Below are 12,114 nucleotides of genomic sequence, written 5' to 3' on the forward strand. Positions count from 1 at the left end.
AAATTGTGGATTCAAAGAGTTGTACTTATTTCAATTTCATCTCTGAGACTATAACGGGTTGTGGTGTGTGTTAGTGTGGGGTCACAGTATGAGGTATGTTATTATTAATTAAGTGAAGTGATATTGTGGAAAGAAAGACCGTGACAACCCGGATCCCCGACCCCGGATCTGGGGGTGTTACAGAAATGGTATCAGAGCTAAGCGTTATAAACCTCAGAGATGATGCGACGATATAATAACAAACTCACAAAGATAATAAGAACTCTTGCCAAGTTCATGGTCGGACTACTTAAAGTAGTGCGGACAGTTAAAACCCTTACGGGAACCCTTATAAGTATCATGATAGTTACTTAGCTCGGTTAATGTGTAGGCGCCTGAGATGGAGGACCCCGAGATGTTCGAGCATGAGCATGATGAGGCATTGCTAGATGTTGAGGATCAGGAGGAGCCTGAGATGGAGGAGGATGAGGAGGACCCCTCAGAGGAGCCTGAGACGGAGGTCATTGCTATTTCAGATGAGGAGGACCCCTCAGAGGAGTCGAGACAGAGGTTATTGCTATTCCAGATGAGGAGGACCCGGATGAGGTCCCAGTAGCTGAGGAGCGTGTTGGACCTATGGTAGTGTATGCTGGTATCCCTTTACCCACACTTCCGGTGGTTAGAGCCCCTACCCCTCCACCACTATCTTGGATTCCGATGATGACAGCTCAGAGACCCATACTTCCGAGCCTAGGCAGACCGAGGAGGCACCCTCAGCGGCTCCGGATTCACCACCTCTTGACCCTGCCCAGAGGCAGTCTTCGTTAGCTCATGGATATGTTCAGGATGTTTTGAGGACCCGAGTGGCTGTTGCCGAGGCCCGACTGGATGAGGCCAGGAGGGAGTTGGATGCAGAGAGGGCGGGTAGGCGTACCCGAGCTTATGAGACCAGGGCTTCTATACCCCGATCCTTGAGGAGGGAGCTTACGGGGATAGAGCTCACGTCCCGAGCGAGACTCAGATCTCTCCAGGGGGACAGGCATGGTAGGATCTCCAGGCGGCAGGCCGACTATATCTTCCGTCGTGCGATGGAAAGGGTTTGGGAGCTGACCCGTTCTGGTGTGTGATTCAGGATTGATGATGGAATAGTCTAGTTGTCTAGTTAGCTGAGGCCTTAGTAAGAGCCAATTTTCCGGGATAGTTGACTTGTATATAGCATCCCTTTTTCTGACTAGACAGATAGACTCTTGTGTATCACTTTTGGGACAGATGACTGTAGCACTGTTGTACTTTTGACCAGATCAAACTATGTATTCTCGCATTATGTATATATTTGTTTCCTTTCAGTTCAGTTCCTATAGTGACGGGATCACTGTTTTATTATTATTATTACTGCACTTCGTATTAGAACTTTCTTAAAATAATAGAACTGCGTTATACGTTCTCCCCATTATAAGAGCTGTGCAAGGCACAATGTTGTATATGATTGTGACCTAACGTTGAATTTTCCCAATAATTGTTTTTATTATTATCAGAATCATGCCGCCAAGAAAGATTGGAACTAGGGCGAACCCTGGGTCTGAGGACCAGGGAAGCCATAATCAGGACAATAGAAACCAAGAACACAGTGAAGAGGAAGATGAGGATTATGTGGAACAGGATGACTCCCTGTATGAAGAAGAAGAGGAAACATATGATGTTGAGGGATTTGAGATAGAGGCTGAAGAAGGAGAAACCGAGGTTGAGCAACCAGTACCAAACCCAGGCATGGATCCCATGGGTCAGTTTATGCAACTCCTAAGGCAGAATTTAGAACGTCAACCCAACCCACCCCCTCAAGGAAGTAACAATGCAGTGGCAAACTCTTTCAGGGCTTTTAAGTCCCTTAAGCTCCCTGAGTTCCACGGATCAGCCGACCCAGTTGAGGCAAGGGCATGGTTAAAGGAAATGGAGAAATCTTTTGAGATTTTGAGTATCGATGAGGCACAGAAAACTGTATTTGCTACCTACCTTCTGAAAGGAGAAGCTAACTACTGGTGGGAGGCCAAGAAAAACATGGAGACAGATGCTATAATAACCTGGGAGAGATTTAGTCAGTTGTTTCTGGGAAAGTATTTCCCGAGGTTTATGGAAAACCAGATGGAGCTCAAGTTCTTGGAGCTAAAGCAGAATAACTTGTCTGTAGCAGAGTACGAAGCGAAATTTACTGAGTTATCAAGGTTTGTGCCGGAGTTTGTAAGCACTGAGGAAAAGAAAGCTAGGAGGTTTCAGCAGGGACTGAAACCATGGATTCAGAATAGGGTGGCAATCCTTGAGCTTACGGACTATGCCACTCTGGTGCAAAAGGCAACGATTGTAGAAGTTGGAAGTGAACAGATGCAGAAGGAAAGAGAGGAGAAAGGAATAAAGAGGAAAAGTATGAGCATGGGTGGAGGTTCCGCAGGAAGGAGCTTCCCAACTAGATTTAATCGAGGAGCAGTGTCCCTACCAGGAAGGAACACTGGGTTTAAGCGACCAATGAGTGTGAGTGTGAGCCAGGGCGGTCAGAAGTCAAGAACGTCCTATTCCAACCAAGCTCGACCCCCATTGCCAGCCTGTAAGATATGTGGAAGGAATCACACTGGGGAGTGTAAAGGAAGGCCAGTAACCTGTTTTAAGTACGGTCGGGAGGGCCACTATGCAAATAAGTGCCCATCATTAACCCCTGCCGTCGTTCCAACCACCAATTGTCATCAGTGTGGACGCTCGGGTCATTGGAAGAAGGAATGCCCAATGAACAAACCAGCAGCTTCGGGAGCAAGCAGGGCCGCTTCTAATAAGCCACCTACTGCGAGGACTTTCAACATGACAGTCCAGGATGCTATGAAAGATTCAGATGTGATAGCAGGTACCCTTTCTCTAAATTCAGCCAGTGCAAATGTTTTATTTGATTCGGGAGCAACTAAATCTTTTATATCAAAGGACTTTGCGCGTAAGTTAAGACTTAAGGCTAAACCCTTGATAGAACCCTTACAAGTAGAAATAGCCAATCATGAAATTATTCCTGTTAACCAGATTCACCCCGCCTGTGAGATAGGCATAGGGGAGCAATCTTTCAGTGTTGATCTGATTCCTTTTAAATTAGGGGAGTTTGATGTAATTTTGGGAATGGACTGGCTATCTAGCAACGATGCTCAGATAGACTGTAAAGGGAAGAAAGTTAAGTTAAATATCCCTACGAAAGGAAGTGAGGCCTATCCCCGGGAAGAAAGAGGTTATATTTAGAGGAAAGAGGCGGACGCAGAAATTTTTTGACCATGGCTCAGGCCAAAGGATGCTACGAAAGGAAGTGAGGCCTACCTAGCCTAATGTGGTGGACACAACAGAAGGAGGTGCCCAACTTTACAAGATATTCCAGTAGTCACGAATTTGAAGATGTATTCCCCCAAGACCTTCAGGGATTACCACCCGATGAGTGATTAAATTTTGCTATTGAGTTGGCCCCAGGGACGGCGCCAGTTTCAATAGCACCTTACCGGTTAGCCCCGTTAGAAATGAAGGAATTAGCTATCCAATTGCAGGAACTTTTAGATAGGGTATGAAAGACCCAGTGTGTCTCCGTGGGGAGCACCAGTTTTATTTGTTAAAAGAAAGATGGGAGCATGAGGTTGTGCATAGACTATCGGAGTTGAACAAGCTAACCATAAAGAAACGGTACCCATTACCTAGAATAGACGATCTGTTCGACCAGCTAAAGGATGCTGTTATTTTTCCAAGATCGACCTGAGAAACTGGATATCACCAACTAAAGAGTAAACCTGAAGATATTTCCAAGACAGCGTTTCGTACAGGTATGGCATTATGAGTTCTTGGTAATGTCCTTTGGACTAACCAACGCCCAGCGGCTTTCATGGATTTAATGAATAGAGTATTTAAGAAGTACTTGGACAAGTGGTGATAGTTTTTATCGATGATATTTTGATCTACTCAAGGACTGAGGCAGAACATGCAGAGCATTTGAGGATAGCTCTAGGGATACTCAGAGAGGAGCAGTTATATGCCAAATTCTCGAAGTGTGAATTCTGGCGGAATGAAGTACAGTTTTTAGGACATGTGATCAATAAAGAAGGAGTATTGGTCGACCCCTCCAAGATAGAGGCGGTCTCAATTGGGAAAGGCCAACCACACCCACAGAGGTGAGGAGTTTCATAGGATTGGCCGGCTACTATCGTAGATTTGTACAGGACTTTGCGAAGATCGCCGCCCTTTGACACGACTTACTCGTAAGACAGAGAAGTTTGATGGACCGGAGAAATGCGAGAACAATTTTCAGAATTAAAGAAAAGGTTGATAACGGCTCCGGTATTGGCCTTTGCCGGGATGGAAAAAGGAGATTTTGTGATATATAGGGACGCGTCGCACAAGGATTAGGGTGTGTGCTTATGCAGCACGGTAAAGTTATTGCGTATGCGTCGAGACAATTGAAGGAATACGAGGTTAGATATCCTGACTCATGACCTTGAGCTCGCAGTCAATAGTATTTGCTTTAAAAAATTTGGAGGCACTACTTGTATGGAGAGAAGTGCGAGATTTTCACAGACCTAAGAGCCTCAAGTACATATTTACGCAGAAAAGAGCTCAACATGCGCCAGAGGAGATGGTTAGAACTAATCAAGGACTACGATTGTGAGATTCTCTATCATCCAGGGAAAGCCAATGTGGTGGCTGATGCCCTTAGTAGAAAGGAAAGACTCAGAATGATAACGGACTTCGGAAGAGTTGATAAGATTTTGAGAAAATGGAAATAGAGGTAAAGGTAACCGAACCGGAACTGAAAAGCTTTTTGAGATCTCAATGCAGCCAGAATTATTGGAAAAGATCAGATTGTGCCAAGAGAAAAATAATGAATGAAGACAGAAAGTCAATGACTGGAGAGGAGATCCATACTGAGAAAGATGATAAGGGATAATGAGGTACTCCTACGGAATTTGGGTTCCGAATGTTCAGAACTTAAAGATGAGATTTTGGATGAAAGCCATAGTTCAAGGTATTCCATCACCCGGGAAGTACCAAGATGTATAGGGATTTGAAGGAATATTACTGGTGGCCCAACATGAAGAGGGACGTAGCAGAATGGATAAACAAGTGTTTGACTTGCCAAAGAGTAAAGGCAGAGCACCAGAGACCCAGTGGGCTTTTGCGACCCCTGGAGATTCCCGAATGGAAATGGGAACAGATAGCGATGGATTTTGTTGTAGGCTTGCCAAGGACGAAAGCCAATCACGACGCCATTTGGGTAATTATAGACCGACTGACAAAGTCAGCTCATTTCATTCCTATCAACGGGAGATACACAGTCAATAGACTGGTGGACATTTACCTTAAGGAAATAGTAACGCGACATGGAGTCCCAGCGTCCATTGTCTCAGACCGAGACCCAAGGTTCAACTCCAGATTTTGGAGGAGCTTTCAGGAATGTGCGGGGACCAAGTTAAATATGAGTACCGCGTACCATCCCCAAACGGATGGACAGAGTGAAAGGACCATCCAGACACTAGAGGATATGTTGAGAGTCTGTGCAATAGACCTTAAAGGAAGTTGGGATGATCACCTGCCGTTGATCGAGTTTTCTTATAACAATAGCTTTCATGCTAGCATCGGAATGCCGCCTTATGAGGCCTTGTACGGAAGAAGGTGTCGATCTCCCTTATACTGGGATGAAGTAGGAGAGCGGAAGATGCTCGGACCCGAAGTGGTCCAAAGGACCAAAGATATAGTGGATCTTATCAGAGGGCGACTTGTAGCAGCCCAAGACAGACAGAAGAAATATGCAGACCTAGCCCGAAAGGACAAGGAATATGAAGTAGGGGACTTAGTACTGTTGAAAGTATCCCCTTGGAAGGGATTAATGAGGTTCGGAAAGAAAGGAAAACTAAGCCCAAGATACATTGGACCTTTTGAGATATTAAGACGGATTGGAAAGTTAGCTTACGAGCTAGCCCTACCCCCTAATTTGCAACAAGTTCATAATGTGTTCCATGTGTCAATGCTAAGGAGGTATCATCGGGATGCCAGGCACATAGTGGAGTACGAGCAGGTGGATATGCAGCCAGATCTAACTTACGTGGAGAAGCCAGTAAGGATTATAGATAAGAAGGAGCAGGTGCTTCGGAACAAGGTGATCAAGCTAGTCAGAGTACTATGGCAGAATCATAATGTGGAAGAATCGACTTGGGAACTAGAGAGCGCAATGCTAGAAAAGTACCCCCATTTGTTTTCTGTTTGATTCCGGGACGGAATCCTTTTAAGGAGGGGAGACTGTAATAACCCCAAAATTTTTCAACTTTTTGTAACCCTTGTGAATAGTGTTTTAGCTGAATGAGAAAACTTTTCGCGCCACACTATGTAGGGGTTCTGTTATGGATATTCTGGGATATTATTAGTACTCTATAAAGTATATAAGTGTATGTAAATATCGTCAGAATCCAATTCCGAACACTTTGGTTTTTCCCGGAAATCCACAAGATACGGAGAGAATTGAGTATAAGGTAACAGGATAAAAAGGATTTAAATTAAAGGATTATGATAGAGGATCATAAAAAGGAATATAATGTATTGAGAAAGGTTAAGGGAACCTAAGTAATAAGATCCCGGGTATGATCCTTCAAACGATAAACGAGAACGAAAGTTAAGCGAACCGTATAACAGATCAGCGGTCATTAGGCAAACGATTAGGAAGTTAATCAAAGGGATTAATGGGAATGATGTCATCCAACCAATAGAAAGAAGACAAGGAAGGAAGGATGACATCATGAGGATGAGGTAAGCATGACATGGGAAGGAAGGAGGTGTGGTTGAATAAGGACCACACAAATTCAAGGGCAAGGTAGTAATTTGCTAAATCAAATACAAATCAAGCCAACCAAGCTAGCAAAATCATTTCATCAAAAATCAAAAACAACCAAGGCATTTGTTCTTCACTTTGCTCTCGGCTTTTACACATTTTCAAGGCATAGAATTTTCAAAATCAAGATCCAAGCATCCTAAATTGGTAAGAAAATTCCCTAATCATCTTTATGCTTAGTTATGGCTATATCATGAGTTTAAGCCATTAATTCTTTCTCTAACTTCTTCATTTAATCAAGGAAGAAGACAATGAATAGTGTTTTCAAGTTTTAACTTGAACTTTTTTTTGTTTTTCTTGAAGATCCAAGCTTTCCTAAGGCTTCTCAAAGCTTCTTAAGGCTTCCTAGCTCCACCCACCACTTCAAGGAAGGTATACCATTTCCAAACCCTAGGTTCATATATATTATAAGGTGATTTTGATAAGTAGGATGTTATTTTAAGTTGTTGTTATGATTTAGAGTTTGGGATTTGGAATGGTAGTGTAATGGAATGGTAATTTTGTGGTTTTGATTTAAAGAAACTTAAGAATGATTAAAGTTAAGTTTAAGCATAAGTATGAAAGATTAAATTGAATTGGTTGGGGTGGTTATGATGTGATAAGGATGGAGGATGGTTGTATGTTGGATTTGAGGTTGATTTGGGTTGATTGTGGATGGTTTAAAAATTGGAAATCGCGTAAACATAGCCGTCGTAACGTCCGATTTTCTTTGGACTGTTTTTGTGCATAGCATTAGGACCCGAGAACCCCCTGCTAGATTGTGACCACTGCCATGTTTAGATAGCTCATGTTACGAGCTTCGTTTTGATATGTAGTTCGTTCGATTCCAATTTACGGTTTAGGAGAAACGACCGTTTCAAGTAACGGCATTTCGCGAACGAAACTTTTTCCCTCGCTTTACTTTGGAATGTAGGTTAAAGACCAAAAAGGGTTAATTAATGTGTGAAACATTTATGGTAAGTGTGTTAGGCAGTTGGTAAGTCATTCGCGAAGGAATCGCTTTAAAACTCGTAAAGGTTAAATTATTAAAAATGGTGGAGCCGAGGGTACCCGAGTGACTTAAGCGAATCGGTGAGCGCAAAACTAGCATTAGAGTCTAAGTTAGTTAAATCATAGATTTACAAGTGATTTTGGTTTAATTCCAACTTGTTGTTTATAGGTTATCAGACTCGTCCCGAGCCTTTCTCACCCCCAAGTCGCTCAGGCAAGTATTCTATCCGTTATACTGTTGTTGTGATGTATACATTTGTATATGCATGATCTTGCGATAAATGCATATTGGTTATTTAGCAAATTCTTGCGATATATTGTAGCATGTGATATGGTATATATGCATGCCTGTTTCATATTCTTGAAATATATATCTGTTGGTTCATTTGATAATACCTATGCTAGAGGATAGCGGTAACTTGCATATACCCTTAGTATAGGGACCCAAAGGTGAAAATATTTTCAAAAACCAGGAGTCGAGGATCCCGAGTAGATTTTATATATATGGATATGGATATATATATATATATATTTATATATTTATATATATATGGTTATAGTTTTCCAAACTATTAATCGAATAAGGTTTATTCGATGACTTTAAACTTTATTTATTATTGAATATTATTTCGAATATTATTCGAAGGCGTATGACTCCTTTTATTATTTATTGAATATTATTTGAATATTCATTCGAGGGCTTATGACTCTTTTATATTATTTATTGAATATTATTTGAATACTCATTTGAGGATCTATGACTCCGATTAATTGCTGAGATATATTCTTTATTTTATTAAAGAATAAGGTGTAAATAATCAAACTTATTTTCGATTATTCACATAAAGATAATACTTTCATATAAGTATATCTTTGGTTATTTAATACTCGTTTCAAGTATAAATTTTAATACTTCTACTTCAATTATTTTTATAAAGATTATTCTTTATGGGAATATTATTTAATTAATAATATTCAGATATTTTCTAATATTCTGGGGACTGATTTACTTCATTAAATCAGCCTTACTCCAAACACTCTTTAAAGTGTTTTCGAGTCTTCAAAATGATTTTTAAAAGTCAGAGCGGATCCCAAAACTCATTTTTTATATTTAAGATCTTCCTTTTTAAGGGGATTTAAATACTCGCTCAAAACCTGGGGAATCCGGCTCTGTGGTGTATTTTATATTCGCAACGAGGTTGCAGATTTGGTAAATGAATTGATTACTTGCCCAACGTTCGGGAAGTAAGCCCATCTCATTGAGTCGGCATAAGCGACAGGCCGGGGTACGGTCTATTATTGTGTAAGTGGCTGGGTGGCAGTCCATCAACGCGTGAGGGGCCGGGGTACGGTCGAGCGCGAGGTCCTAATGCGGCCAGGGTGATGACCGGTGAGGAATTCATCCATCTACAGTAGAAAAGGTTACTTATTGGTATCTTTGCCTGATCAGCAAGATATCGGGTTTATGCCAAAATTCTTTTCCTTTCCAAAATTCATTGGATGTTTCGAACTCTGTTCATACTTTACATAACAGAGGTTCCAGGAAATGTTTAAAGGGGTATATATATGTGGATATATATATACCGGGACTAAATAAAGCATCTCATAACTTTTTCATTCAATAATCTTTCAAAGATTGAATCTATTCAAGTCTTAACTTGTGGTCTCATCTATGGGATGTTTTTTTTCTTAAAACCTATAATACTTTGAACGGTGGCAGTTCAAGTAGCTTTATATATGATATAAGTGTGGTGAAGTATTGGTAACTTCATTCCTTGTTTTTACTTATATCTAGTAAGTAATTATCTTGCATATGATAGAGATGCTATCAAGTACCCATTTAGATACTTATATTATTGTTATCACTATACATATTATCTTGCGAGCTGTAAGGCTCACTCTTGCTTTATTTCTTCATCACACAACAACAGTTAGGAGAGATGGCCAGACTCCAGCAGACCCAGCGCAAGCGCGTGGGAAGCGCCCCGCGTCTTCCCGATGATGTTGTAGCTGCTATAGCTGCAGAGGTAGATCCATTGTAGTTCAGACCATCTACTTTTGAGAATCAAATTATGTATAATTATAACTTGTGGCAGATAATGGCAATTAACTGTAAATTATCAAGTAATCGTTTTGGGTTGTAATAATTTTAAATTGTGGATTCAAAGACTTGTACTTATTTCAATTTCATCTCTGAGACTATAACGGGTTGTGGTGTGTGTTAGTGTGGGGTCACAGTATGAGGTTGTTTATTATTAATTAAGTAAAGTGATATTGTGGAAAGAAAGACCGTGACAACCCGGATCCCCGACCCCGGATCTGGGGGTGTTACAATTAAAATTAATATAAACCATAGTTCGTCATAATTAACGTACGAATCGAGTTTTTATGTACGAAAATGATAATTCCCATGAAATAATTTACATGAATATTGTATAAGACAATTTAACCTAAATTTAAGGTCATGTTGATACCACGTTAACTTACTAAAATTATTTGCAGAATATTGCATTTGTAATGGAGAAGTAAAATCCTAACAAACTCTTATCTAAAGATCACGCCAACTATATTAACATCAATCATGTACCTAAATCAACGGCTGACATACTAATCCTCATATATATATATATATAGTTTTCATGTGTTATATGAACATCATAAAGTAATAACCCTTTAAGAAAAATTTGTTGTTAGTTAACCTTTTGTGATTGTTGTCATGGAAGACAACCTTGCATTGGTTAATAGCACTCGGACTGATTGGAGGGTTCGTATAACGACTCGTATATTTTCATAATATTTAAATATGTAATTATTGTGTAAATAATTAATAAAGAATTTTGTATCAATAATAGTCTCTGTGTTTTATTTATCATTGTTTATATGTGATTGTTGGATTGCGTGAAGTGTTTTTGTGATTAACTGTTGCACCACTTTATTTTTGTTTCGCTTCTAAAAAGTGATTTTATGACAATCCTATTTTCAAAAAAAATTTTGGGTTGTCTCTAAAATTGTTTTTTTTTAATTTTATAATCTGAAGGATTATTTTTGGGATTTTATAAAATTTACAACTTAATATTCTGCTAATTATTTATTCTTAAATGATTTTCTGAATTTATTTAACTGTAAAATCCATATTTAATTCTAGGTTCTTCAAAAATTATGAAACTCATATTTTATTATATTTACAATATTTTGAGAATTTTAAAATTATGTTGGTAATTTTCGGGAGTAATCTTACTCACGCGTTGTTTCGTTTATTTGTTAAATGCGGGTATAAGTTGTGTTTGTAAAATGCTTTAAAAATTATAAAAAAAAATTATTTTAGTAACTTCAGATTATTTGTGATATTTTGAGATTATTTTAGAATTTTTCCGATTCACTTTCGCGCGCAGCTTTATGTCGATAATTGCATTTTTATATCAGAATTTGGGTTAAAAAGCTTAAGAACCACACGTGGCAGGAAGTCAGGGTACGTGTTGAGTGTTAAGTTTGGACAGCAAATGATAAAAAAAATATAATATATACAACCCCCCCTCCTCCTTCTTCCCCACTATGATATCAATCTCTCCACTCTCTTTGCTTCTTCTCCTCCTCCTTCGATTTCTCAGTCCTCACGCCCGTCTTTTTCTTTCCTGTTCTAATTCCTCTTCTTCTCTTTATTTCTTGTATCCTGTTTCTGTTTCTTCTCCGGCCGTCGACGATATTTCCGGTAATTGCTAGCCTCCTGGTTGTTACTTCTGTTGCTTACTTCATATACGTATATATATATATGTTCTGTGCGTGTATTCAGTCTGCATGTGTGTGTATTGGGTTTGTGTGTGTCTCTGTTTCCCTGATTATGGTCGCTGTTCTTTTGGTTTTCAGGTTGATTGTTGCCGTCTGTGGTTGTGGCGCGTGTTGGCGTGCGTGTTGTGCAGTTTGGGATTTAATTATTTTCTGGTTTTGTGCAGGAATTTTGACTAATATTTCGTGATATTAAATTTAATTTGTGCGGAATATGATTTTGGTAATCGGTGAAATTTATTTGGACACCCGTATATTTTCGGGCACGAATAAATTTTGCCGCCGCGCGCGATGAATTCTTTTATGAGCGCGCGGTGGACGGTGATGACCCTGTTCTGAGTCCTAAATATTTTAATAAATAAAACAACCTGTATAAATTATTTTCGGGACTAAAAATTTAGTTATGTGACGATGTGAATTAATTTTGTTGGGAATTGACGTCGATTGATGTTTCCACGGGTAGGCCTATAAACAGAGGA

This window comes from Apium graveolens, chromosome 5, assembly GCF_009905375.1.
Source record: "Apium graveolens cultivar Ventura chromosome 5, ASM990537v1, whole genome shotgun sequence".
NCBI lineage: Eukaryota > Viridiplantae > Streptophyta > Magnoliopsida > Apiales > Apiaceae > Apium > Apium graveolens.